Source organism: Culex quinquefasciatus, chromosome 2, assembly GCF_015732765.1.
Source record: "Culex quinquefasciatus strain JHB chromosome 2, VPISU_Cqui_1.0_pri_paternal, whole genome shotgun sequence".
NCBI classification, from domain to species: Eukaryota; Metazoa; Arthropoda; class Insecta; order Diptera; family Culicidae; genus Culex; species Culex quinquefasciatus.
Window position 1 is genome coordinate 207480761 of NC_051862.1, and position 21923 is coordinate 207502683.

The following is a 21923-nucleotide window of genomic DNA, read 5'->3' on the forward strand; positions in this document are numbered from 1 at the left end:
TTGCAAGATAACTTTTTAGAACATTGCGAGATAACTTTTTCTATCAAAAATTTCTATAAAAACACCAACATACGGACAGATAGAGCGACAGGGAAGCGGAAGTCTCCCGAAAGTATGTAACTTATGACTCGTTCATCCATTTGGTTATTCCTCGCACATATTTTGCACACAAAAAAACCGTTCGACCGGAACATTCCCGCCGCGCATCCATCCTGGACCGCAAGAAGCGTATATCTCCCGCGTGGCGTCGCATCTCCCAGCTCGCGTCTTCACAAATGAATTAAGGTTTAACGATAACGGCTGCATTTATTGGCGGAATGAAAGAGTCGTAAAAGCCGTGACCACGGCGACTTCCTCCTCCGGGCCTTTCTCGCGCACGACGCATGCAGCGATATTTATTGGAATAATTAAACTGCAATTACTGGCGCTGCAGCGTCTGAGATGAAGAAGCGCTCATCAACAGTCCATAAAACTGCAGTTGATCAATGGTCGCGCGGTGGTCGCCGTATATCGGAAGAATCCGGAAGGTCACCTTTTCGTGTTCGGTCTAGAAAAAGTGGACTTAGAAACGCGATTGCATCATATCGGGCCGTAAAACGCTAGACGGTGTGAATTACCTAACCATAAAGCCAACCTCGGCTGAAACGCCCAGAAGTTGGGGTCTAAGGCGTCACCGTATCCCGGAGGAGACGGAGATTCGTGTTGGCCGTAAACATCCCGCGATTTGCTGCGCGATGATTAACGTGTCGTATAAAAAGCTAAACTTTATGACCCCGCCGTCGATCGTATCGTTCCTGACTCTCAGCTGTTCGACAATCTTGCTAAATCATGGCTCGTTGATCCGTGTTTTGTTAGAAGTGCGATCACGCCTCTGAAGGTCGTTGGATCCACCACACTGAAATTACGGGTATTGCTCCAAGAGGTGCAATAAAAAGTTTTATTTAATTAGTGTGAATGGAAAATTACAAGCTTTTTGATGGGATGCTTAAACTCGATCAATCGTGAAGGAGATTGAAGTTGTTGAACCTGAAACTTCCAGAATCTTCAATTTTGTTGTTGATTTGACAATCTTCGGTATTGCTCAAGTCCTGATCGTCGACGTAACAGCGCGCGTGTGTTTCTCTCCGACATTCCAAGTGTCTGGATCATAAACTCACCCATTGTACGTACCAATTTAACGAGTTCATTAGCATTCCGAGAAGTTCTATCGCTACTGGTGCCTCCCAACAATGATGTTCAGCGCACAGCTCAGCTGGGCGTTGATTTACGACTGCATGGAACCTACGATCGCATCAAGATCAATCAAGACCCAACACGTGCCCAGAAGTCGATCTTCATATTTCAAAGAACTTTAGAGCAGCAGCAGCTTCTTCACTTGAGCGCGCAGAACTTGAGGGATGATGGATCGCACTTCTTCGATTGGGGTGCTTGCTCAGCAGGGGGGAATTTGCGAGTAATTAGATTCCGTCAGGCACAAAGCGGTTTCCGTTTTGGATTGATCAAGCTTTATGTACTGAGAGTAAAATACTCACGCTTTTTACAAGTGTTGCAACGCTTCTGTTGGTGATTTTAGCGGATTGTAGACTGGATTTCGCCATGTAGATTTTATGATTTCAAGCTCAGGCTGCTTTGGAGTTGTTATTTGAAAATAAATCGAACTTTTTGAAGACGAAAAGTGTTGATACCCATTTTTTAAGGGGATAAGGGAAAATATCCACGGAATCCCCAAACAAGTTTCGCTTGGAGTTGAATGGTTTTTGGGAAGGTATCAGGTCTAGGATAGGCTCTAAGCAAGCGTTGCGCTTTGGGTGTAGCAAAAACCACCAAAGAAATCAATATTCCAACTCGGAACCCCGGATTGGCACCAACCATTGACGGGGGGCGCATTGTGTGTGATAGGTGAGAGCAGTCCCCGATCATTGATTGAAGTTGAGGTGGAGGAAGCAACACACGGGACACTGGAATCCGGCTCAATGAACTTGGCGCGGGTGTCTCGTGCATATTGATCGCGAACCAAGTTTGTTACGGGGGGAAGAAACCATTAAACTTTAATTTCCGCTCGCGCACGCCATTCAGCGAATGCAAATTTGTCGTGCAAAGTTTGAATTATTTTAAGATGGTATCGCGCGGGCGCTATTATTTACTTTCCTCTTAAATGGAAAAAGGGAATTGCCACCTTGGAGGAGAGCTCTACGAAATTATTCCTTTCTTAGAAATGTGCGAGCGCGCGCAGAATTGATGGTCTCTTTCAGAATGGTATTTATACGAGACAAGTCTAAGAATGGGAAGCGGGTTTAACTTGATGATCACGATTCTGAGGGATCAAAAGGGAGTGAAGATAATATCACGCATCGGGAATCAAGCTGTGTGATTTGCATTGAATGCAAGGTCAAACATAATGGGAATAATTGATGGGCACAAAACGAGAGAACAAAACTGATTGTTGGAATTATGACTCACCTGTGTCTGCTGGAGAACGCAGAACAGACTTGAGAAATAACTCAAAATCAAAGTCTAAGAAATTCGAAAATCTTCTGCGATGCAGTAGGAAATCACTCACGATTGAAGCTTAGTTCAAACTGGATTTAATCCCCCCCTTTTTCCTTATCACACACGATCAACTTTCCTGATGACCATATTCTCCTCAATCCCGATGATCACTACCTGTCCAGCGTACTATCCCTCCCCCTGATACACCGCACTAAACAACCCATCAGTCCGGTCCCAGCCCAAATGAAAGGTTTGCATCTAATTGATACCCAATAGGGTCTCCACCCCTTTGGGCTCCAGATCCTCCGCACACACACACATGGAAAACCACGCGCGCATGGTAGCATGAAGCAATGAATGAGAAAATTAGCATTTCTTCAAAATAATCAACGTAATTCATCGCCGTGGCACACGGACACTAACAATCAGCTGCCGCCGAGGCAGCAGCCCCATCTTTCGCCAAGCACTATGATTGAGATGTTAATCTTGGCCTATCAACGGCAGCATAAAGGGGTGGTTGAACCTATTTTCGACCCATTGAGGATCTACTTTCAACCCATCAGAATAGGTCCAAAATAGACAGCTTCCCCCTTTCAGTTGATGTCGAGGACCGACCCGAACCGACTCTTCCTTGGCGAAGTAAAAGTTACACATTTCTTCGAGGCTTCCTCCTCCCAGCTTAGGGTATCACTGAACTTGCGCGGATCTTCGCGGTTGAAACATTGTAGGGAAAACGCCTGTTGCAGTACCGCTCAAGCGGTACAGATGAACCGATTGTATTCCGTGTGGACTCGCGTTCATTTGGTATTCAGACGCCGCTGCTGCTGCTACCGCTCTGATCGACAAGTGCGCACTTGTGAAAGGGACCCGGTCGTCGCCGCCGGGGGTCAATCGGTTCTTTCGGTCGTTTGTTTGTGCGGATTTGTAACGTGGAATGAAATAATTATACATAATGGGCGTTACGTGATGATACGGAGATATGGAAGCTGGCCGGTTTCGCAAAGGAAAGAGTGAGATTTGTAACTTTCTTTTGATGTTTCTGTAGGTGGAAACATGTTTCCTTACTTAAATTAGCCTCAAAAAATCGTACAAACATTGAATATTTAGAAAAAAAAGTAAATCTTTCCCAGTTCCTGAGGGGAACACCCTTGAAGAGTATCGGGGCCGGCATTTACAAAGTGGATTCAGTAGCAATTTCATTCTCAACTTAATGTTAACCTGTTAAGGTTAATGTTAAAATTCCATAGGTCGTCTCCATAAGGTGTCCTGATAAGGTCCAGTTTGTGACGATACACTACCTTCCCTTTACTAAGCAATTGAATCCAGAAGAGAAACGATCACCAGTTGTGTTGGTCTGAGCCAGGATTTGAACCTCGATCTGCCGCTTACTAGGCGGGAGCGTTACCACAAGGCTAGTGGGGCTCATTCGTAATATTAAAAAAGGTCTATGATTACTAAAATCTAATTTAGCAACGCTAATTATAAAATGCTAAAACGTCTTCATAGATTTACCTTTTTTACGTGTTTGCAAATATAGACATATTTTGTGTCACAAAAACAAATTGCGTATGAATTTTCACAATAATTGAGTTACAAATACAAAATAAGACTTAAAAAGGATAGCAGTTTAAATCTGGAAAATTTGGTAGTAGGTGTAAATTCGGATGGTAAAATATTACTTTTTTTATGATGCAATATGTTGTTAAATTACAGATTATTTAAGGTAGAAATAAATATGGATTATTTTTGTTTTTTGCTCTCGTGTTCCTTCAAAATCAATATTTATGCGTTGATTCGTGCTCAGAACTGGTAGAAGATTATTAAACTTTTTAATCCTATTGACAAATGTCGAAAGTTCAACCATTTGCTACCCGTTTTGATTCCTACCAAATTTGCTCCCGAGTTTGCCCCCGTGTTCCCCCGCGCTTTGCAAAGCAATTACCAAATTTGATATCTAGTTTATCTGTAAAAGAAATATGTTGTGTGGACATGTACCGGCAAGCCGGAAGCAAAGTTTTGAATGCATGTTTTTAAAAAAAAATAAAATTTCAGGAAAAAACAAATAAAAACTAAAAAAATCTCAAGTCTTAAAATGATGTTTAATTCAAATCAATATATTTTTATCGGTTTTATTTTGTTGATTATTTATTTTTAATGTTGACTCCATTTGAATCTTGGTTTTTTCTCTTTTATTTTAAAATTTTTTTCATCATTTTTTTTTATTTATTGATTACTAGATTATTTTCATTTGTCCTATAAACAAATTCTAAAGTTTTTTCAAGGGTCCTGTAAAAAATTGTCTTTTATATGTTTATAGGACCTATGCAAAAAAAAACTCTAGAAATGTAAACATTGCACAATGGTTCAGATCGCAAAATTAAAGGGAAAATTGATTTTCCGAAAAAAAATGTGAAGTCGTAGAGCTTTGGTGTCTTCAAAAGAGTTGTTGTAAATGAAAATGGTCAATTTTTGGTTTGGTTGAAAAATTGTGTGGTTCACGATTGGGGTGATTTGGAAAATCTAAGTTTGCAGGAATATTTCTGGGATTTTTTTGTCTTCTAGAAGGTTGTTGGTCTTGCTAATCCAAGCAACTTTGTCGAAAACACCAAAATTTTATCTAGTAATCTACGCCTTTTATCTAGTAATCTACGTTTTAGAGAAAAGTGATATTGCGGGCACTTTTAGAGCTCTGAAAAACAAACATTTTCATTATTTAACAACTGAATTTTGACCCTCAAAAGTGACAGCAATTTTAAAACTCATATATCTCAAAAAAGGTCAAATATCTCATAATTTTTGTGTCTTCGACAAAGTTGCTTGAGTTGGCAAGCCCAACAACTTTCTAGAAGTTTTAAAAATTCCAAAAATATTCCTGAATAGTCTCCCTAATCGAGAACCAAACTTATTTTAAACCAAACCAAAAGTTGCCACTTTTCATTTTTAACAACTCTTCTGAAATCATCAAAGCTACAAAACTTCACATTTTTTCCAGAAAATCCATTTTCCGGTTAATTTGGCAAAATGGACCAACTTTTTTTAAATTTTTAATTTATTTTTTTTTCTGTTTTTGCTCATTTTTTTATTATTTTAGTTTTTTTTTTGCTTTTCTAACAAAACATATGGGTAATTCTCTACCAACTCACACGAAATCGGGAAAAGTTGCCCCGACCCCTCTTCGATTTGCGTGAAACTTTGTCCTAAGGGGTAACTTTTGTCCCTGATCACGAATCCGAGGTCCGTTTTTTGATATCTCGTGACGGAGGGGCGGTACGACCCCTTCCATTTTTGAACATGCGAAAAAAGAGGTGTTTTTCAATAATTTGCAGCCTGAAACAGTGATGAGATAGAAATTTGGTGTCAAAGGGACTTTTATGTAAAATTAGACGCCCGATTTGGTGGCGTACTCAGAATTCCGAAAAAACGTATTTTTCATCGAAAAAAAAAACACTAAAAAAGTTTTAAAAATTCTCCCATTTTCCGTTACTCGACTGTAAAAACTTTTGGAACATGTCATATTAAGGGAAATTTAATGTACTTTTCGAATCTACATTGACCCAGAAGGGTAATTTTTTTCATTTAGAACAAACATTTTCATTCTAAAATTTCGTGTTTTTTCTAACTTTGCAGGGTTATTTTTTAGAGTGTAACAATGTTCTAAAAAGTTGTAGAGCAGACAATTAAAAAAAATTAATATATAGACATAGGGGGTTTGCTTAAACATCACGAGTTATCGCGATTTTACGAAAAAAAGTTTTGAAAAAGTTACTTTTTGCGTTTTTCTTCGTTTCGTCGTCCGTGTCTGTCGCGGGTGACTATGAACGACCATAATCGATGACGACCAACTTTTTCAAAAAAAAAAAAAAAAAAAAATAAGGTAAGGTAAGGTTCAATTGTACGCATTTCCGTGATCTGAACCACAACGTAACGTTTACACTCCCTTCTTATAACTCCTGTTGATAAATCCGATGTTCAGGTAAATTAAAAATATCACTAATATTTGGAATTTATTCTATAGGAATCCATCCATTAATCACGTAGACCTTTTTTTTTAAATCTCAGCTCCCTCCCCTTCTCATGGTCAATTGTCAAAAAAAAAAACGTTGCTTAATCCACCTCTAGGTGGCTGATGCCTTCCTCATATTTATATTGTAAATTTATCCAATAAAGTACCTACCTTCAGTAGGTCTATTAATTTAGCTTAAGTACTTATTACATTCGATTAAGACGCCACTTTTTCAAAATTTGTGGCAAAACGTCTTTTTATTACCCGTTCAGACATCGTTTTCAATAAAATATATGAGATCCGGCCTAATAAAAAAGTTGAAAAGAATATATCTGTTACATCCAAGTAGGCCGGTCAGGCCTCGCTCTTTAGATTGTCATTCCGTTGTTAGCAACCGAGCAAACCAGACGCAATAAACGCTAGTTTCTTTTTGTAACTGGTCTTTCATTACGTGTCCACCCCGGACACTACATTGGCGACGAGGATTCCAAGCCGGACCCGGAAGCATGGCGGATGTGCAGCAAGCGATCCTGCAGATCACTCAGATCCTGCAAAGCTCACTTCCGCAGCACCGGCACCAGTCAACACGGAGCAAATCCTGGAAAACCTGTCAGCAAACATCGCAGAGTTTTCTTTCGATCCTGACAACGACGTGACCTTCGGAAGCTGGTTCCAGCGCTACGAGAGCCTTTTCGAGGAGGATGCGGGTAAGCTGGACGATGCTGCCAAGGTGCGACTCCTGCTGAGGAAGCTGGACACGCCGTCTCACAGTCGTTACGTAAACTACATCCTTCCAACGCTGCCGAAGGATGTGTCGTTTGCTGATACCATAGCAACGCTGAAGAAAATTTTCGGTGCCCAAACTTCAACTTTCAACAAGCGCTACCGATGTCTACAATTGACCAAATCCGATGCCGACGACATCATCGCTTACGGAGGAAGGTCAACCGTGCGTGTGAGGACTTCGACTTCAAAAGCTGAAAATTGAGCAGTTCAAGTGTTTGATTTTTGTCTGCGGACTTCAAGCTCCGCACTATGCAGACATTCGTGCCAGACTTCTCTCACGCATCGAAGCCGAAACCGCGGGCAACCCGGTAAGCCTCCAGACACTCATCGACGAATTTCAACGCTACGCCAACCTCAAGGCGGACACCACGCTGATTGGACGACCATCAAGTTCAGCACAAGCGGTTCACGCGGTCCAGGAGGGCCTAAAAGCAGACCATCGTGCTCAGCGCTCATCAAGAAAGGACTCCAAAACGCCTCCTTATCCCTGCTGGAAATGCGGTCAGATGCACTTCGTCCGCAACTGCCCTTTTTCGGAACACGTGTGCCATACCTGCAATCGCTTTGGCCACAAAGAGGGGTATTGCAGGTGTGTGTCCAGAACTTCGAGCGCGTCCACATCCACCAGCAGCTCCTCGTCCGAGCAGGACGAGCATCCAGTCAAGTTGAAGAAAGCGCCCAAGAAGCAGCCCAAGGTCAACTCCAGAGGTGTCTTCGTGGTGAACCACATCGCTTCCAGACCAAGTTCAATGCAACATCAAGAGCTCCAGCTTAATCACGAACCATCTCCGTCCACGGCCAAGCAGAGTCTCAAGCCCGGGGACATTGTCTTCACTCGGGTTCATCGAGGAAACTCCCGGCGGTGGAGGTCAGCAAAGGTCGTCGAACGAGTCGGAGACGAAACTTACAACGTTTTTCTCGAGGACTGCCGTCGCGTGGTCCGGCGTTCCGTTGCGAAGTTGAAGACTCAAAGCCCGAAGAACCTTCCACCAGCCCAGCTGTCTCCTCTTACCATCTTGTTGGAGGATTTCGGACTGTCTGCTCCTACAGTACCTACCGCTACCACACCCAAACTGGACGACGAGATGACCGAATCTGCCGATCACTCAAGCGACGAAGCTGAAGAAGTTGTTCCATCGCAGTCGGCGACCGGATATCTCCTGCGACTCTTTCGCTTCAATCCACTCCGTACAGGATGGCTTAAGGGGGGAGATGTTACATCCAAGTAGGCCGGTCAGGCCTCGCTCTTTAGATTGTCATTCCGTTGTTAGCAACCGAGCAAACCAGACGCAATAAACGCTAGTTTCTTTTTGTAACTGGTCTTTCATTACGTGTCCACCCCGGACACTACAATATCTACGTCAGCAGCGCCGATTTTTGACTGAATATGGGGGGGCACTTGAGAGGGCAGCCTATCTTGCCAAAGGATCAAAGGATCCGTGACCCCACAAAATTGTCGCCCCTGACCTACGTGCATCCTTATATTTCCCCTCACAGAATGCTCAAATTTAATAATTGGATTCAGAATTATCACAATAAAAAACTTACTTGAGCGTTGGTTGTGTGGGCGTCCATGGCAAAGGCCATTTCCGGAGTGCCACTCAGCAATTACTCACGTTCGAGAAAAACTGAAACGTTCTTGCCTCGGTCCAGGATGGCGGTGGCCTTGACGATCTGGGTGCTTACTCAACCAGATCGGCCTTTACTAAATTTTCCCGCAAAAAGTGGTAATCTGAGCATCCAGATTGGAAAACCAGGCAACCAATTATTATTCTTTCGTCATTTTCGTTCAAATTCTGTGTTTTGTTTATGTTTACTTCCAATTTAATGCTGCAGGATGACACCAAGGGAATGATTGAACGAGAGGAATCACAAATCCGCATAAATAGTTTCAAGATTGTTCAGGTGTAAACCGAAAACGCGATCAAAAATTAAAGTGAAAGAATAAAGCGTCTAACTGCTTATTTAATTGTCGGTGTACAGAACGCCGCACTGTTTTAACATTTTCTGGCGTACATTAAATTTTGCAGCCCAAAACCAGTAATTGAATTGGAAAATTAAAATTCTTTTTCAAATTTTCTTTTCATGATTTGTGTGCACCTACGTCGAAGACCAAGATTGTTTACTTTGTGCTCTTTGGTCTGACAGTCTTGATCTGACAGATTTGGTCTGACAGCTTTATCATGGATTTTGGTCTGGTCTAGGCGAGGGATTGGACACAGCACCTTCCTGGATGACACAGTTCAAAAACAGTAAATGACAGTCGATGATCGAGGAATAGGGCTGTGCCATTCTATACCAAAGCACTTGATTAGATAAGGCAAGGCGCACGCACGTTCAAAATAACTTAGTTTTCGTCAAAACCGAACCTACTCAGAAATATCAGATATATCTGATTTGAGTGAATTTCACTCAGAATTCCACGAAAACAGTGATATTCACCCAGATCTGAGTGAAATTCACTCAAATTTTACAGATGCCCCTTTACTCATTTCTGAGTGGGTTCGGTTTTGACGAAAACTGAATGATTTTGAAAGTGCTGTCAAAAAACAGCACGCCTATCGAGGAATTAATAAGAGAGATGTGAGCCAGAAACATGGAGTAAAACTTTGCAAACTGTCATGGTAAACTTCACAGCATCTGGACAGAAAGTTTAACTCCATGACGCACTTTTAATTTCTCGATTCCTTTTTTATGATGCGATAATACGGACGAACAGACATGACACGAGGAACAAATGTTCTTCAAATTTCTGAAGCAAACTATCACTTGCACCATCTACATTCAACTGCCGTTTTACGACGATATGATGTATATGCCATTGAGGTGATTTTGTTGTAGACACGATTTTTCTGTTTTTGTTCATTTTTTCAATTTAAAATGACTTATTTAAGGTCTGTTCTGTAGAAACTGTTAAAAAGTACAATACAAATGTGGCTCCTACAAAATTTCTAGTTTTTTCCTATTTTCTACGATTTTAAACCACAAACATCATTTGGCCGAAAAAATAGCAATAAAAAATCACTACTTTTCCTTCCCAATGATGTATGTATACATTGCTCGATCAAAGCAGGCTATATTTTTTGTGCCAGCTATTTTGACAGCTGAGCGGATCCCTTAATGAATTGGGTCCTAAAATGAAGCTTGGATTGCTGATATTATTGTTTGCAGCGATATAGCTTATTTTTCTGAGTACAATGACCCTTTGTACGACCACAAAGAGTTTAAAATTGATTTTTAAATCAATTTTGAAAAATTATCCTCGCGGTCCATCTTGACAGAAAAGCTCCTACTTGACAGCTCGTTCCAAGGGGACCATAGTTGATCTATCAAAAAAATGTTGTCTTGTCAATATTTTTTTTTGCATTAAAATGAAAAAAAGTGATCAGAAATGGTTTGTAATCGTGTTTTTTACCGTTGTACATAAAAATTGACATAGGGCTTTAGTACCCAATTGTCCACGTGGATACTTTAAGGGGGGGAGGGTATTAGGGAGCGTTCTTTTATCACGTAATGCAGTTGGGGGGGGGGTCGGAGGCCGTGTTAAGCTCCATACAATTTTTTTTTAAATTTGTATGGAAATTTTGGGGAGGGGGTCTAAAAATCCGATTTTTTGCGTCACGTAATAAAGTACGTCACATTAAAATCAGCCAAAATTTACTCCACCTCGGTTCAATCCAATTTTTTCTTAAGCCATCTTAATGGTCGTCTTATGACCGTTCTAAAATATATAATATGTATGGTTTCTGTGAAAAACCCTCTTTTTAGGAACATTTAGAATTTGTATGAAACAGTTTTTTTAGCATAACTTTTAAAATACTTGATCAAACTTTATGAATTTCAATAGGCCTTTATGGGACCCCAAAACGAATCGAATGAGACCAGTACGGTCAAAATCGGCTCAGTCAGTGAAGAGTCACTGGAATGACATTGAGTTCGAGTGATTTTATAGCCTTTCCTCATGGTACGTTCGTTTGAAGATCCAGTGCGGCACTGAGTGCCGCACTCGTCGGTGCCAGTTTTGGTTCAATCGAACGTCATTTGTCAGTGTGCGTGGAACTCGCATGAAACTGAGAAAATATCGAGTTCGGCACTAGAGTTTCAGTTCCAAGATGGCGGTGAAACTCGTGCGGAACTAGCGCGAGTTTCTTCAAAGAAACACTTTGACAGCTCTGAGTGTGGCACTCAGTGTGGAACTAGCCATCAAACGAACGAACATCAGTAAGGTGAGGAAGGCAAAACGTTTTGTTGATTCAAATATGCCTTATTTTTCTTCGTTAAAAGCAGGAAGGTGCTGTGTCCAATCCCTCGCCTAGACCAGACCAAAATCCATGATAAAGCTGTCAGACCAAATCTGTCAGATCAAGACTGTCAGACCAAAGAGCACAAAGTAAACAATCTTGGTCTTCGACGTAGGTGCACACAAATCATGAAAAGAAAATTTGAAAAAGAATTTTAATTTTCCAATTCAATTACTGGTTTTGGGCTGCAAAATTTAATGTACGCCAGAAAATGTTAAAACAGTGCGGGGTTCTGTACACCGACAATTAAATAAGCAGTTAGACGCTTTATTCTTTCACTTTAATTTTTGATCGCGTTTTCGGTTTACACCTGAACAATCTTGAAACTATTTATGCGGATTTGTGATTCCTCTCGTTCAATCATTCCCTTGGTTAAAAGTAGCAATTTTCTCTAAATCTGTTTAGCGTGCATCGCCTGCTAGCTGCAACCGTCAATAAACAAAATCAAAACAAAAACTTTTTTTTTCGAACAGGTTGCAAGAATTTTTCGCAATTTAGACTAATTTGTGCGTTTCTTCCGATGCCGTGACCACCCGCTGGACCTGAACCGTGTTGGGCCGCTGCTGGTGCAGCCGGAGAACTTCCGGAACGGGCGGAAGGAGCGGATTTTGACGACGGAAAAAGCACTTCTGCCAGCCACACGCAAATCGACCGTCATCGGGGCAGAGGTTTCAATTTTGCTATTTTGCCCCTTTTTCGCGTTGAACGTTGACAGTTATGTTTGCGGAACGTCTGAGTCGTGTCGCAGGAGTACGATTCCGGAACCGCATAGGACCAACATCGGCACCGAGCTGAGATTTCTTCCGACCGCTGGCGGGGCCTTGAACGCCGCTATGGACTACGACAAGACCGTAGAAGCAATGGATACGCAAGCTCTATAACAGTGGTAAACCCAGCGAACGGAGGTGGTGGCGAAGCAGTGTCCGCCGGTCCCCAAACAGATGAACATGAACGATCAGAACAATCTGGACGACGAGGTCCGGTCGGAGGCGACCTTTAGCTTTAAGGTGGAGAATCTGAGCAAGCTGACGGATTCGGTCCTGTCGCAGGTGTATTACGTGCGCAATCTGCCCTGGAAGATAATGGCCATGCGGCGAACCAACAACACAACGTCGCCGCCCAGCAAAGCTTCTTCCTGCAGTGTAACGGCGAAAGTGACACCGCAAACTAGAGCTGTTCGGCGTCGGCCGAGCTGCGGCTGCTTTCGGTCATCCCGAACCGGGATCCGTTCGTGCGCTAAATCCGTCACGTGTTCAGTCGCGTCGATAACGATTGGGGCTTTTCGTTCTTAATGAACTGGAACGACATCCACCAACCCGGAGAACGGTTACATTCAGAACGATGCCATCACGCTGGAAGTGCACGTCACGGCCGAGCCTCTGCGGGGCATTTTCTGGGACTCGAAGAAGCACACCGGCTACGTGGGCCTCAAGAACCAGGGAGCGACCTGCTACATGAACTCCCTGCTGCAGACGCTATACTTTACGAATCAGCTGCGTAAAGCGGTGTACAAAATGCCAACCCAAGCGGACGTCGTGTGCAAGTCGGTCGCGTTGGCATTGCAGCGTGTGTTCCAAGAGCTTCCGCTGGGACGCGCTGGACTCGTTCATGCAGAATTTCTCCGCGTGCTGCTCGCCAAGCCGGAAAACAAAATGAAGGGCACCGAGGGCACCAGCCTGGAGTGAACCATCCCGTCGCACGGAAAAGTTCTACGACATCCAGCTGAACATCAAGGGCAAAAAGAACATCAACGAGTCCTTCAAGGATTACATCGCGACGGAAATCCTCGACGACGACAACAAGTACGACGCGGGCGAGCACGGTCTGCAGAAGGCCGAGAAGGGCATCCTGTTCAGCAAGTTCCCGCCCGTGCTGCATCTGCACCTGATGCGCTTTCAGTACGACCCCATTACGGACAGTTCCGTAAAGTTTAACGACCGGTTCGAGTTCGACGAGAAGATCAACCTGGACCCGTTCCTGGAGAAGCCCGAGGACACGTCGGCCACGTACATCCTGCACGCCGTGCTCGTGCACTCCGGGGACAACCACGGCGGCCACTACGTGGTGTACATCAACCCGAAGAACGGCGGCAAGTGGTGCAAGTTTGACGACGACGAGGTGTCGCGGTGCACTCGCAACGAGGCGATCGAGCAGAACTACGGCGGCCACGACAACGACCTGAACATCCGGCACAGCAGCAGCGCGTACATGTTGGTGTACGTGCGCGAGTCCACGATTCACGAGGTGTTGGAAGATGTCAAAAGCACCGACATTTTGGACGAACTGCAGGAGCGGCTGGACGAGCAGTGCCGTCGTACTGAGCGCAACGAGGCGACCAACACGTGTTGATACACTAGGTCCAGCTGATACGACTACCAGGACCTGAAGCCGATCGAGCAGAACGTCCTGCTGATCTTCTTCAAATCGTACGATCCGGCTGAGATGCGCCTGAATTACTTCGGGCATGGCTTATTCAAGACGTTCCAGTTCCTGTCGGACGAGTATTTCCAGAGGAGTGTCCTTGGCGGGTCCGGGCGCGAGTCGGTTCTTGGACAGCTCGGATATTCTCAGCAACTTGGTCTCGTGGAACTCGATCACCTTGGCCGCTTCCGCCAGCAGGCTCGCCACCGTTCTTGTTCGGGTACAGAATGAGCTCCTTCTTCTGCTTTTTGTTTTCCAGCTCATTGATGCTGATCGATAGCTTCTGGTAGAACAGTTTCTTCACCGTCTTGGCCTTGGTCGTCCGCAAGCCTTGGCAATCTGCTCGTAGTTAGGCGGACCAGGTTTGAGCAGTAGCTTCGACGAGGATTTGGATGCGATTAGGCGGTTTCTGCCTGAGAAGCGGCAGGCCTTTCGATTTCAATTTTCCGATTCCGTGCGTTCTGGAATTTCTGGGGGTAATTGAAGCCCTAATCAACACGAAGCTAACGGAACTTCCGGTGGACCAGCGTATCACCATGCCGGTTGGCGTGGCCCGGCGCACAACAAGTACTTTGACAAGCGGAGGCACAACTACCAGCTTAAAAAATTGCTCGAGCAGGGCCTTAATCCGGACGAGGTGGAAGCTAAGTGGAAGTTCGAACAGGAGCAGCGAAAGGTCGAGCGGAAAGATTGGCTGCGGAAGGAGACAAAATGCTGAAAGAACACGGCGAACGGTTCGGGATAGTGGTGAAAGTTTTCCTGGAGCAAAAGGCGTAAGTTTTGTCGAGGCGGAAAAGCCGGACGAGTTGGTGCTGAAGAAGGTAGTGAAAAGCAAGGTTGTTGAAAAGCGCAAACTGAAGAAGGCTCAAAAATAAAATTTGAATTTGTTTCTCACAGCGAATTTATTCAATTTATTGCTCTGTAGCAGAATGTGCTTAATTTCCCGCATCTCTCAGGTGGACACGAACCGCGGGTTGGAATCCTCAGTTGCCTCAATGTACACTTCCTGTTCCGTTGCACCAGTCGTAAGCGCTCCACCTTCTCTCGCAGTTCGGCTTCTTCGGTGGGAGCGACACCTTAGCAAAGCAATCCACCTTAAAGACCCCCGAGTCTTTTGTGGTCTCTGTTGCAAGTTTCTGCTTTTGGGTGAGCCACCCAAAACCTTTTTTACGCAAATGGACTGACGTGATCAGGCAAATGCCACCGGGTCCGTCTGGGATTGAACCCAGGCCTTACTGGGGTGAGACGCTACCACGCTGACCACTTAAGACAATTTCCATCCAAATCAAATATTTTTCGTATGTAGCATAAACAATCGCCGAACGTCGATGAACAGGTCGTTGCTACAGATTGTCAAGGGAAACAGATTGGTCGATGCAAAATAAATAGGCACTGGCAACGTATGTTTTGCGCTTGCAACACTGCCAGTTTTGCTGGGCGTAAAGGGCGGTTGGTGTCCAGCGCTTTGGGATCTGTCAAACATTGGCCAATCTGTTTCCCTTGACAATCTGTAGTCGTTGCTCGTCTCGCCATCCTCGGACCTGTTCAAACACTGAACAGAAGATCTGGCGGGCTTCCAGGAACGTCTCACTCAGCAGTCCCAGAACCAAGGCCTTCCTGGTGGAAGAGGACGTTTAAAAAACAAGCCAGAGGCAAATTGGGTGGAGGAGGTATAACCAGCCACTATCACGGCCACCTCCATCACGACAATCGTTTCCACCAGAAGACTGTCTCGGGGTTAACCAATTCGGTGAGGACTCCCCTCGACACGTGGTCACCGTCATCATGGGCTTCACCTCGGTGCAACGGGAAATGATTTCTCGAACCGTGACCAACCTGCCGATGCTCTCCGCGTTTACCTCCCGGATCGAACCCACCTTCGACACGCTCGACACAGCTGGGCCGGAATCGTGTTCAAGACATCATGCGGCTCATTCGGGTTGTGCGTCCGGGACTGTCCGATCAGTACAACCAGCGGTCTGATCCTTGCCAGTGACACTGCCATCCTTACAAGGGTAATCTCCACCATTGGACAGTGGGGCTACCCCACGGGAGCCAGCGGATAATCTCCCGGATCATCGCTTTAAGGTCATGTAGTACGGACACCACGTTTCGAGGAGGGTGAGGAGTCCTCGACGGATTAGTTCACCACCAGACGATCTTCCGTCGAGTTGGTCGAGACGTTAGTCGTGATGGAGGTGGCCTGGTTATACTTCCTCGACCCAGCTTATCTCTCGCTAGTTTTTTAAAACGTCTTCTTCCACCGGGTTGTTTCGCGAGGTCCAATTCCGGGTTCCTGGTACGCGTTATGAGGCACTTCAACAGGTTCTTTCGCTTGCCGCAAACGATGACGGAACGAACACACGATCGTTTACAAACATGGGAAGAAAACATTTTGTTTTGATGTTTTGAAGTTTACACGATAATCTGAAAAAAGTATACAGCAAACCATTCTCATCATTCCAATCATTGTGGAAAAAAAATGGAATGATTTTTTATTCATATATTTTTTCATTAGGTCCTTTTCGGTACTCTGCCCATAATTGAAAATTCGGCTATTATGCCAAATCAAGTATTCCGAGAAAAACGCGTTTTAGTGTTTGTCATTAAATCTCCATCAAGGCAATTTCCCATAAGAGTGGCATATTAGCCGTTTGGTTTTTTCGCATCGGCAGCCAAGTCTAAACACTATTTCAGTGAAATTCAAGTTCCAATAGATGCGTTGGAACATCCTCTACCACCTAGTGCTAATATCTCGTTTTTGCCAAAAGTGGATATTAGCCGTTTTTTCAATGGTGGGCAGTTACTGGGACCTGTCGAGGACCGAGTCGGTTTTTGTAATTACAGTTTGCTTGATCGCAAGGAGACGATTTTGACAAAAAAATCTGCGTTGCGTAATAAAAAAAAATGCTCCCTACACACCAATTTCGCATTACTGAATTCAGTTAAATTTACTGAAATCTGCACTAATGAAATTTTCAGTAAATGAAAACTTGCTGAAATTTCAGCAAACTTTGACAGCTCCATACAAAATCTAACTGAAGTTCAGCGAAAAACTAACTGAAAATTTCAGTAGTGCAGTTTTCAGTAAATATTAACTGAAAACGAACATCAGAATTTGCTGTGTAGTTTGTTTTATTACGTATTTGGGTTTGATTAAAAGTAATCTTCTTTGGGGTACTTTATTGAATACAAGGCACAGCTCTATTCATCGATCATCGACTTCCATTTCACATTTTTTAGTTGGATCACCCTGTACATCCGAATTTGAAAACCAAAACAAAAGTAGTAAAAAACGAGTGAGGTTATGTTATTCTTCTCAACTGATATTTAAGTGCTCATAACTTTGGATAGGTAAGTCTAATCACTTTTTTCAATCCACCTGAAAGGTCTTCTCATGTGCTTTCTAAAAATATATAGTATGTGAAGGTTTCTTGAAAAAACCACCCTTTTACCAAAATTTTATGTTTATATGAAACAGTTTTTTAACATAACTTTAAAAATACTTAATCAAACTTATTGGTTTTAAATAGCAACGTAGGGGACGTTAAGACGGATCGATGAAACCCATTCCGGCCAAAATCGGTTGAACCTGTGACTAGATATTCCAGTGACATTGATTTGGTACACATGTCTACATACAGCCAAACACACAGACATTTGCTCAGCTGGTGATTCTGAGTCGATATGTACAAATGAAGGTAGGTCTAGGAGGTCTAATTAGAAAGTTCATTTTTCGAGTGATTTTATAGCCTTTCCTCAGTAAGGTGAGGAAGGCAAAAAACCTTTTTGGATGGAGCGTGGACAATTGCCAACCCCGTACAATCGAACCATATATTTCGATGCCTCTGTGCTCTTGTACTAAGCTTACTGGTTTTCCTATCTAGATAGCAAAAGAGAGCACAGATGCATCGATTTGTTATTTGTTTATTTGTATCCATGGAAACACAGCAAACGTGCATCAATTGGTTTAAATGCAAAATGCTCTAAATATGAGTTATTTGCTAAAAGTAATTCATTGACTTAGCACGTAGTGTGCCATGAGAAAACAACACCAGGTGGCCCTTAGTATTGAAGGATGAACCAATCATGTTTAAAAACAGATGCGATACAGCCGCACTTCAAATTAGGCTTAAATTATCCTTAATAGTGTATGCCAATGATGATTAATATCAACATTTTCAAATATTCAATATTCTTTCTTCACAAAAACTGGAATATCTCAGCTCAGAGTTGATGAAACTTCAAAGTTGCTTAGACGAAAATCTTCGGCGAAAAATTTCCTACAAGATGCATGTATTTTCACATGTGAGGAAATTTTTGTGTTCAATACCGAGGGAAAAGATTGAAAAAAAGTAAAGCAAAAACTCGTATTTTTCGACATACAGTCGACTCTCTGGCTGTCGATCTTCTCGATATCAATATTGCTCCATCTATCGATGAATTCTCCAGTCCCTTCAAACTGCATACTTCGATTGGCTTTATTCCTCGATATTTTCTCTTGCTTGAAGGATCTCTTCCTCGACGGTCCCTTGAATTCTGTTTGCTTTAGAAATCTCTTCCGGTTGTCAATATTGTCACTATCTCATGGCATTTTTCTTTGCGAAACGAAACTTTGAAGGGTGTTTGACATTAGTTTGTTTTTGTTTGCTGGACGTTGCTATGATTCTCTCCCATAGCTGGGTACCAAGAAAAACATATTTTCAATCGAGTCTTCATTTTACATCGTTCTGTAAATTGATGATTCTCTTCCTCGACGGTCCCTTGGATATTGACAACCAGAGAGTCGACTGTAAAAGCTACCGGGAAAGTGAAAACAAGGTTTTAAAAGGCCAAATCGATACATTAACTTGTTTATTGAACCACAGACTATCATTTAATGGTATAGGTTATTTGAAATTTTAAAATTTTCCATTTTTTCTAAGCAGATTTTGTGAAATTGTCGAAAAAACTGACTTTTTTCAAAAAAATGCCCAGGGAACGTGGTAAACGATTTTTCTGAAAGTTTTCATGTATGAGAGAGTTGTTTCTAACATGATTTTCTATCATTTGAGAACTGAGCACATTGAATTCCTCGACTTCGTGTTTTTTTGGGACACGCTAGTGGTTAAGCTTCAATTTTATTTAAAATTACAAAGGGGGGCTCAACTTGATTGAAACAAAAACAAAAATCAAAGATTAGGAAATAAACTAAATTTATGTTCAGTTGTAGAAATTGATTTATATTGAAAACCCAAAAAAGGTCATTTCTCTCAACAATGAGCAAATTTTCTGAAAAATATTTTTTTGTATATTTTTATTTGGATGAAAATTTGTGCGTACTGTTTCTATGACAATGGAAGTCATTTTGCATAATTAATTCATCAATAGAAGTCTCCATACAGTTTTGGCAACCGACCATGCAAAAAGGCTTTAAAATTATTCAAAAATCCGTATCACAAGAAAGAATCGATTTGATGTCTTCGACAAAGTTATAGATACTTCTTAGAACTTAAAAAAATAGTAACACTTAAAAAACTACCCATTTTTTATCGATTTTTCACACAAGAAAAATAGATTAAGAGATGACTGACATAAAATGTAATATTTTCAGTTATGGAAACAGTAAGTAAAAAATCATGAAGCAGTGTTGTCAATTTTTGGATAAGAATAATAATTTTGGAAAAACGTTGCAAAAAGTCCAAAAACTTCTTGACTATATGATTGACTTGACTTGATGAAAACTTTGCCGAACACCAAATCTATCATAATTTTTTTTCTTGAGACACATATTTTCGAATAATTTGTATAGCCTTTTTCAAGGCATGTAGCCAACATCGTATGAAGACTTGTAAGAACGAACTAACGATACAAAATGACTTCTTTGAATATAGAAAAAGTACACACTTAATAACATCTTTAAACTATCTATAATTTGATAAAATTTGTATTTTATAACATGTACATGTAAACATCAACATGAAAAACAGTGCTCAAATCCATAAAGGAATTGTTGGTATAGTTATGAGCTTAAAAAATAGTTATGAGCTTGCGGTTTGACCTTCAATTTCATTCATGACTGCTCTTTATCTAGTACAGCCTATCTAATGGTCATCTTTTTATCGCACATAACTTCACTCTTCTCAGCATAAAACCCCCCAAATATAATACATCATTTGGGCAAATTATACGCATCATTCAAATTTCAAGGTGCGCCCACTGCATTAACCATTTCCTAGATGACGAATTAAGGTCCCATTCTAAAGGCAAGCACTTTCCGTCCGTCCGCAGCTCACACCACTATCTGTTCAACAATTTACATAGAACTTCCGGCAGTCGTTGCTGCGCGAAAAACAAATCGCTCCATTAGTGTCATTAAGGTGGGCACCCGCGCCGTCGTCGTCCACTTTAAATTAGCCTTCTTGAGAAGAGTTAAAAAAACCCCAAGCATTAACCGCCATCAAGCCCAAGTCGTCGCCTTTATTTGAACCCTTCAACTTCAAGCGGTGACAATGGCGGTCCGCGACCAGTAGCAGAAAATTGCATTAACAACGTGTCCAATTCATAATCGACTAGTCATGGCGGCAACTTCTAAAGTGGCCAACCAACCGGCAACAGGTGCGAACTTCATCAAGAACACATCGCGCCAAGAGTGTGATTGAACCCCTTCCTCCGTGGAGAATCACACTGGGCTAGAACCAAACCTGGTTAGATTGCTCGTGCAATTTTCCACTTTTCCGTCCGGAACTCACCTGGAAGAGAGGAAGAGAGACAGAAAGAAAATTAGTTCAGAATTGTGTGTTCGCGGTTTGTGGTGTGCAATTGCAGGCTGCAAGCTGCAGCTTCAGTCGTGGGTTTAATTAGGGATCGGAAGTAAGCTTGTTCGATTCGCACTGTTCTTATTTCTAGCAGTTATGATGGGTCATTGTTCTTTGAAGGGGAAGCGTTTCTGGGGAGGTTCATCAAGGGATAAATCAGCACATTGATTGGAAAATACTATAAAAATTACATTGCTGCTGTTATGTAATCTATCAACTCTCCAAATTGGAATGAAAATCGATAGAACCCAATATCAATTCCATCGCATGATCGCCGCCACCGATCGCCAAACCGATTCCCACCGTTTAACCTCCTCAGCTTCTCCAATGCCTGCCCGAGGGGGTGAACCATCATTTATTAAATAATTACGTTTTATACCAAAACGAAACGCAACCGTCACGTAACGTTATTGGTAACACCTTCTCCAGACACACCGTGTTGCCGACCGTTGCACTTCCAAGCGGATCTAGCGCCCATCGCGGCCAAATTTGAAACGCGATCGCGGCCCAGGTCCGTCTTCCCATGTCGATCAACGCGCGCAGCGTGACTTGGAAGGCCCTTTTTCCCGCCACCAAGCCGCGACGACGACGATCCAACAATTCAATAAACTTTCGATTAACGGCTCAATCTTTCCCATCTCTCTTAATTACGGAACCTCGGAACTAGGATCACCGCGAGCTTTGGGGAGGATCGATGAAGTAATATCGCCTTGATTGAGAGTTCGATCCGAGTCGCGTCCGCGCTGATTGAAAGTGAAACCTCCGAAGGTCTGACCTTCCTTCGAAAATTTGAACACCGCATAGATCGCGGCACCGCGCTGCGCAAGATCTTCGGAACAAGTCGCGATCGCGGCGCTGTCATCGATGAGATAATGTGGCCACGATAAGGGACTAGAGCTGGTGTAAAGTAAAGCGGGGTGGACGTTTTGGCAGCCACACGTTGGGATTGCACGCAAAGGCGGTCATTTTTTACACTGTCGGGGTTGAGCAAGAAGTGCAGGACGACTTCCTCTGTCGAAAAAAATCACGCACAAAAAAAAAGCTGGTCGGTCGTAAAATTTGATCAATAAATTCGGACGGAGCAAAACACAGATGAAATTATGTAATGGCCGTTTTCGTGATAAG

The 21923-nt window shown here is 42.8% G+C and overlaps 1 protein-coding gene, 1 long non-coding RNA gene and 1 pseudogene across 4 annotated transcripts in view; 1 reads left to right on the forward strand and 2 right to left on the reverse strand.

The window, feature by feature from the left end:
• The window catches only part of LOC6046544 (protein Shroom), a 402522-nt gene that overhangs the window by 92944 nt on the left and 287655 nt on the right, over window positions 1-21923 (reverse strand). The gene's annotated exons all lie outside the window — the stretch shown is intronic.
• On the forward strand, window positions 12310-13944 carry LOC6044263 (annotated as a pseudogene).
• Window positions 15178-16360, reverse strand: LOC119767620. The gene is made up of 3 exons (XR_005277622.1): window positions 16266-16360; window positions 15543-15614; window positions 15178-15344 (listed from the first exon to the last, which is right to left on the reverse strand). It is a non-coding gene; the product is annotated as an uncharacterized LOC119767620 (long non-coding RNA).